The sequence below is a fragment of the Nicotiana attenuata genome, unplaced genomic scaffold (genome assembly GCF_001879085.1).
Source record: "Nicotiana attenuata strain UT unplaced genomic scaffold, NIATTr2, whole genome shotgun sequence".
Lineage (NCBI taxonomy): Eukaryota > Viridiplantae > Streptophyta > Magnoliopsida > Solanales > Solanaceae > Nicotiana > Nicotiana attenuata.
In genome coordinates this window covers 21,137-28,973 of record NW_017675375.1, presented here as the reverse complement: position 1 = coordinate 28,973, position 7,837 = coordinate 21,137, and positions in this window count along the sequence as shown.

Sequence of the window (7,837 nt, the reverse complement as noted above, 5' to 3'; positions counted from 1 at the left end):
GTGATAATCAAACTGCAATGCTCACGGAAGCATACGGGGACAGCGAGCTCATCCATTGAGCCCACTTATTTCAATTAAAGAAACATTTCTTGAGTTACTTGGAGGCGATAACAGGCAGAGGGTTGAGCAATTGAGTTTGTGTAGACAGGTGGCTCATCACCCCTCCCCTCCTCCGCCCCTACCACCACCATATTTTGCGGTGGTCACCCGGCGACCGGCGTCGTTATAAAGCAATTTCAGGCGACCTTTTTCTCCCTCCCTTCTCTTCTTCTTTTAGTTGTCAGCCTGAACCCCCCCCCCAAACCCCCACTTTATTTACCCATATCTCCCTTCTCGTCTTCGTTCTTTCCCTCTTTTTCTCGTCCCTTTCTTCTGCTTTTTGCTCCCATTTACCTTGCTACTGTCGGGGCTACATCCGTTGTAGCGGTGACAGCCCCTTTTTTGGTTTTTGATTACGTGGTATTTTCTGTGTTGTTTTCAGGGAAATTCTCGGAGTTGTTAGAGACAAACTGGGCGCACGAGCACTAGCAAAGGAGAGTAGCCTAGGCGAGTGTCAGCAAAGGGCGTGGGAAGCTGGACGTGAGCGTGCAACAACATCGAGTACAAAATCAACCACAGGCTCTGTTCTCTGCGGAGTTTGGTACCCCTTCCGTTTTAAACTGTTTCCTTTTGGTGTTAGCCAAATTGATGCCACTTTAGTTCACAATAGTTCAATTATACAACTAGTGCGCTAGCGAGTCCTCTTTAGTTGTTGTAGGTGTAGTGGTTGTAGTCTGGGATGATAGAGTAGGGCATGTCCTTGGGTGGGGCAGAGGTGTGGGGCGCGGGGGCCAGGGGGTGGGACGGGAGGTGGGGGAGGTAGAGGGGCAAGGGAGCCTATAGTAGTTTGAGAATCGGGTCATGGAAATAGGTTCACTAACAAGTAAAGTCATAGAGTTGGCAAAGATCCTTCAGAAGAGGAAGATTATATAACGTATGTCCAGGAGACTAGGTGGGTCGGATCGAGGGCGAAGGATGGGTATAAAGTTGTGGTACTCTGGAGTCCTGAGGGGTAAAGAAATGGAAGTAGGTATTATGGATAGATAGGCATGTTAGAGAGTCGGTGGTAGAGGTTTAGGCGGGTGAATGATAGATTAATGACTATTAAGTTGGTGTGGGTTGAGTGTACTTTAAATGTCGTTAGCGCGTACGCGCCGCAAGCAGGCTTGGATGAGGAGATTAAAAAGCGGCTTTTGTGAGGGGTTGGATGAGATCGTGCATAGTATTCCGCTGCCGAGAGGTTATTCATAGGAGGAGAATTTCATGGTCATATTGGGTCGTCCCTGCAGTGGTTTATACTGAGGTGCATGGCGGCTTGTCTTTCGGGGAGCAGAACGGAGGGGTACTTCCACTGTTGGAGCTTCGCCAAGGCATTCGAGCTAGTGATTTGCGAACTCAAGTTTCCCGTAGCGGAAGAGCATTTGGTTACTTCCCAAAGTTCGGTGGCGAAGACTAAATTGACTATCCTCCTCTTCAGGAGAATGTGACAGAAGGGTTGTGCCAGGATTGCAAGGTTAATTTATCGCCTGGTGAGACCTTCGCAACGCAAACATAGGCTTTTGGTGATGGACATGGTATTATGATTAGGAGGAAGAAGAGGTCAGTTTGAGGTCGTCCGAGGATCAGGTGGGACGCCTTGACTAAGGATAAAGTTCATGAGTTGGAAGGAGGTTACTCGACTATGAGAGCTTGGAGGAGTAGTGGGGAACGCAGAACACTATGTGGTCCGTCGACGGCGGACTTGTATAAGGAAGGCGGCGAGAGAGGTGTTAGGGATATCTTTCGGGCCGCACCAGTGGCACAAAGGAGACTGGTGGTGGAATGCAGTTGTCCAAGGTAAAGTGGAAGCGAAAGGCGGCTTACCTGCGGTTAGTAGGGAGCACTGGCGAGGAGGAAAGGAGAGCTAACAGTGAGAGGTATAAGGTAGTAGGAAGGAGGCGAAGATGTAGTCATGGAGGCTAAAGACCTCTTTCTTACGCGGCTTTTGCTCGTCTGTATGAGGAAACTGGGAACAAAGGCGGGGAGAAGAAGTTATTCCGGCTGCTAAGGCGAGGGAGAGGAGGGCTCGGGATCTGGACAAGTGAGGTGCATAAAAGATGAGGACGGCAAAGTTTTTTTGATGAAGGATGACCAGATTAAAGAGGAGATGGCACATCCTACTTTCATAAACTTCTAATGAAGAAGGGGATCAGGATATTGTACTAGGTGGAATTGAGGAATGTCGACAGTCCCATGACTTTAGAGTTAATTGTAAGGCAAATTGAGGTCGAGGAGGTCATGGAGGCAATGTAAGATGAGTAGGGGCAGAGCTACTGGGCGCCAGAATGAAATGCCGGTTGAACTTTGGAGGTGTGGGTAGAGCAGGCTTGGAATGGCTGACATGGGTGTTTGAAGTTATATTCAAGACGATATAGGATGCCTGAAGATTGGAGGTGGAGTAATGTTCCGTTGTATAAGAACAAGGCGATATCAGAGTTGTAAACAATTATAGGGGTAATCAAAATTACTTGAGTCACTACGCATGAACAGTTTGGGAGAGAGTGGTAGAAATGAGAGTGGCGGAGGCAGTGTCTATTTCAGACAAGCAAGTTTGGTCATCCCGGGGGCGTTCTACCACAGAAGCTATGCCCACCTTAAATTAGAGGATGGTGGAAAGTACAGGGATAGGAAAGAAGGATCTCCACATGGTGTTTATTGATCTAGAGACAGCGTACGACAGGGTTCTAGGGAGGTTGCTTGGAGCTGCTTGGAGGCTAAAAGGGTTTTCCGGTTGCCTACATAGGGTGATTAAAGACATGTATTATGGCGAGCTAAGACCGGGTCTAGGACAGTAGGAAGGCGACTGCAAAGCAATTTTCCGGTTGTTATGGGGTTGGCACAAGGGTCTGCCTTAAGCCCATTCCTATTTGCCCGGTGAGTAAGATGCACTGCTCGTCATATTCAAGGGGAGGATGCCATGGTGTATGCTATTTGCTGATGACATTCGTTTTCTGATTGATGAGACACGAGGCGGCGTCAAAGAGAGGCTGGAGGTTTGGAGACATGCCTTGAGTCTAAGGGTCTCAAAGTGAGCAGGACTGAGACGGAGTACCTCGAGTGCAAATTTGGTGTGGAGCGACGGAAGCGGGAGTGGACGTGAGGCTTGACTCTGCAAAGTCCATTCCCAAGAGGGGTAGTTTTAAGTACCTTGGAATCGGTTTACTTCAAGGGGATGGGGAGATCGACGAGGATGTCACCACCGTATAGGGGTGGGGTGATGAAGTGGAGGTTATCGTCGGGAGTCCTATGTGACAAGAAAGTGAGCACTGTTACAAAGGTAAGGTTTTTTTTATGGAGCAGTGGTTTAGGCCTGCCTATGTTGGTACGGGGACTGAGTCGTTGGCCGGTTAAGAGACTCAGACTCAGAAGATGAAAGTAGCAGAGATGAGGATGTTGAGGTGGATGTGCAGGCAATACAAATAGATAGGATTAGGAAGAAGTAGTTCCGGGAGAAGGTGGGCATGACCTATGGAGGACAAGATGCGGGGAAGAGCAAGACTCAGATGGTTCGGGCACATTCAGAGGAGGAGCACTGATGCCCGGTGAGGAGGTGATGAGCGACTGGCTTGTGGTGGGCACGAGGAGAGGTACGAGGGCGGCCCAAGAAGTACTGCGGGAGAGGTGGATTCAGGCGAGGCACATGACGCGGACTTAGGATTCAACGAGGATCGCCTTGACAGGGAATTTGTTGGAGGTTCGAACATTGAGTTGTAAGGTTAGGTAGGTGTTGTGAATATTTTCTACGGCGCACAACAGACGTCAGACTAACAAGTTAGGATTTAGTTTAAGGAATGGCTAGTGGTTATCTTACTGGATGCAAGGCTTTTATCTGCGTGGTTATTGTTGTACTTCCATCTACTTCGTACTCTTTTATACTGACACATACAGTTATTATAACAATCAATCTCATTGATGGACAGATGGAATGCTCGTAATATAGATGACGTTCTAGAGCCGGGGGATCCTAAATGAGAAACAGCGCTCATACTGCCTGTGCGAGTAGCGGGTAGGTCTGCGTATACATACCCTCAAACACAGACCATAGATTTACACTGGACATATGTAATAGAATTGATTCTTTGATTCGATCAATCTTAAGATTCTTATTAAAGAACTCATGTGCACCTATACATAATTAATAGGTTAACAGAAATTTGATATTTGCTAGAAATTTAGTGAATTTGGACCATAAATATCTATGCTTATGATCGAAATGCGGGTTCAGTGAACCAATTAATCATGCTTCCATACCGCCTCTGGGAATAACAGAACTAGATTGTTGGACGATACAATTGAACAGCTATCTAAAGGTAGTAGAAATATCTGGATCTTTGAAGGCTGCTCTTATCTTTGAAAGTCAAGCTAAGTTTGCCTGAGAATAAGTGTCAGATCAATGAAATTTTTACTATGTCTGCTTTGTTACTGCCAATGTTGGACTATGAATTGTATGGATTCTTTCTTATGAGAAAATTCTCAATTTAAGAGATGCTAGTTTTCACAGAGAGGTTTTTTTCTAATACAAAGAAGCTAAGCAGATGATGAATATAATTCGGGGTGTGTATAAACTACTAATGTCAACTCTCTTTCTGTTAGCCGGTATTTCCTTAGAGTAAGTGTTCTTCATTAGCTCTAGGCTTCTGACAACATGCTTCTGCAATTCTTTTGCTGAATGCTGAATACAATAAATATAGAGTGTTTTTAGAAAGCAATTTTCTGTCAACTATGATAATTAGTGATTCAAGTTATATAAAAGCCATCTTCAATCATATCAACTTTTTGGGCAGTAACCAATCATTACTTCTTCTCACGAAGATGTTCAACAAATTCCCCCACGCATACACATTATACTTTCAATGTGCCCACAATTTTTGGATTACCGAGGTTATTTACTAGAATTTCTTAAGCTCAAGTAAATGCTTGGTGCCACTTTCCTAATGTATCTACTTTGGTCAAAAAGGACCCTGCCCCACTCCCTCACCAAGTTTCGTCCTGGTTGGAATGTGATTGTTGTACGAATTTGGCTTTCCCCTGCAAACCTTTCCATCTTGTGGTGACTTACATTTGGAAATTAAGTGCGACTTCCTTGCACATTGCACCAACGCAAAGGAAATAGGACTTTCCTTGTAAATTCTGAGCTATGAGTGCCAAGTTCAATCACAAGAGTTTTGGTAATATTCTTTGCATACTCACCTTATGCTAAGCAGGTTGCATCAAGTTTCATTTTCAATGTTAATCACCATCTCAAAGATGATTAATAAGATGAATTATATGTCAACTTGCTTTTGTACAAATAAGGTAAGTATAATGTGCTACATATCATAACGAAAATGAAGAACTCTACAACCTGTTAACTAGATTTTTCAATTTGGTTTGGAAAGTTACAAAAGCACCCTAAAAGTATAGGCTAAATTCATATGAGAAGCTTACCAATTATAGAAAATATGGAACTTGAATGGCCGCATATCTCTCCTCAGATCACTACTCCCATTTTTGGCACAGGTGAAGAACCTACCACATACAATATCAAACAAATGTGAACATACTAAATTAGGCTTCAGTCCAACTGTCCCGTATTATCTTTGATCTCTCTGTTGATCTGGCTCCATTGATCTGTATTTGTAGCGGGTGGCCCAGAGGAGATGTGTAGAAAATTGAGTCCACTAAGTATCAATTAACCAGTACCCATTATCAGGTGATAATGATTCAAATTACTGCCGACAGCCATGGTGTTCTGTTTCAAAGCACCAGTTATACTATTAACGAGTGTACGAGGACCACTACGACACTGAGTATATCCATGGCCTAGTGGATTGCTCAAGAGACTGATGTGCCAAAGACCTCATGCTATAAGGGAGCTTCTGTAAACGAAACCGCCACCATTCCATCAAGCCGCAAGCTGAAAAGATCAGCTGATCGAGGAACAGGTATGCAGAGCCACCACAAAGGAATGTGATTGGAAGCGGATCTCAGTAGAATTCTAAACTAAATCCACGACATGCATTGGCCACCTCTTCCGCTATCTCCACCAGAGCTGCAACAGCCATGGCTTTAAATGATAGACTAACCCTGTTCCAATTCTTGTAGATGAGTAATGCCCATTTCATTATTGCTCACACTCCTGGCAAATGGGAATTATATATGGTTATAGATTGGTGCAAGTATCATGAATGAATATGACTGGAAATACTGGAAGAGAAGCTGGTGGAACTTTTAGAGCACCAATAACTTGTTGTTCAATGGTATGCTGCTTGTTGCCACTGAAAATGTGGAAAGCTGAGCTAGGCAACAGTTGATGCATAACAGTAAGCTACAAATATCGGCAAAAGATCTTGATGACTAATCTTCACCTTTGCACTTTGTTTCAAATGTGCAGTAAAGTGAGGGGTAGGTTTGCCTTGTTTGCTCTTGCTTTTGGCTAATGACTTCCATGTCCTCTGATTTGGTTTCAGTCTTGCCTTCCCTTTCTCATGTCCCTTCTTCTCCACTAGACTCAGTTGTGCCTTGAAGGGTTTTGGTCCCTAATTTTCTACTGCAGAATTGGTAGAATTCCCCTAGGAATGGAGAGAGTTGCAAATTTGCCTTGCAGCTGCAACTGTTAAGGACAAAATTAATGAAGAAGTTCCGCCTTGGTGTGTGGCATGACGGTAACGGTGGTAGATACATTACTATACCTTAAAAATGGTTGTAATAGGGCTTCCTGTGGGAAGCTTTGATCCTTATAAGTCTCAAGCAGCCTAGGAGGAAAATCACAATGGAGGTCAAATATTGGCTATGGTTGAGATGCAAAACCCACTGCCAAGCCTTTATTATCTTCTAACCACACATATGTCATGGCAATTTAAGTGCTCCACAAGAAAGGCAAAAGATGTAATAATTGAAAATGATGATGCTGTCTTCCCTTCCTTGTGGTTGGGTGTTCATCAAATTTGCTTCAGCCCATGTGAGGAAGTGACCCTTTTAATGCCGTCCAACACCTAGGGCCACGCAGGTAAAGACCAGAAAATAACATAGCTGCTTGGCATCATCAACTTCTTCGCATGCAATGTTTCTGTAACTGATGTACAAATGGGTGCCTCAGAAGAAAGGTATGCGAGCTTGCACTGTGAGAATCAATAGTCCTGTTCCAGTGTTTTTCAGTTAGTAACAAACCATGCTACATAAGATACTAAGTCATTTTTTACAGTGGTTGTCAAAGTCTTAAAAAGAAGAAAGGTACTTGTCATTTTCAATATTTGTAACATGTTAAGAACTTTCTGAGAGATGAGGCTCTCCTTTGAGGGCACCTTTAACTTTGTTACAGAAAAAAAGAACATAGGCCGCATGCCTAGGCCCTCCACCTTTTTCAAGGTAACTGAGTTTGAAAACTTTTGGTGAACATCTTTGATCATTTCAGAATTTTACCTGGTGAATTGGATAAAAGGGAATTGTATTATTTGGCCGCCGATACACCTGTCTTCAGTTGCATTCTCCGATTTGAATTAGTTGTAGTAACCTTTTTCATTATTTCTCCAAGACAAACTAAAGTAACAACTTTATTATCAAAGAAGCATGTCCTTTATCATTTCAATGTAATTGAAAATGTGCTACCTTGAAATTTTTATGTGCAACCATCATTTATGGGGTGAATGGATTTCTTTCCCTGCAGAACCATATTCAGCATTTCTGATTTCGCGATTGGGACGGAACTAAAGTCAAGAACTGTTAAATTTTAACGTATGACTTGTTCTTTCAATATCTGCATGGTAACCCACCCGGTTAT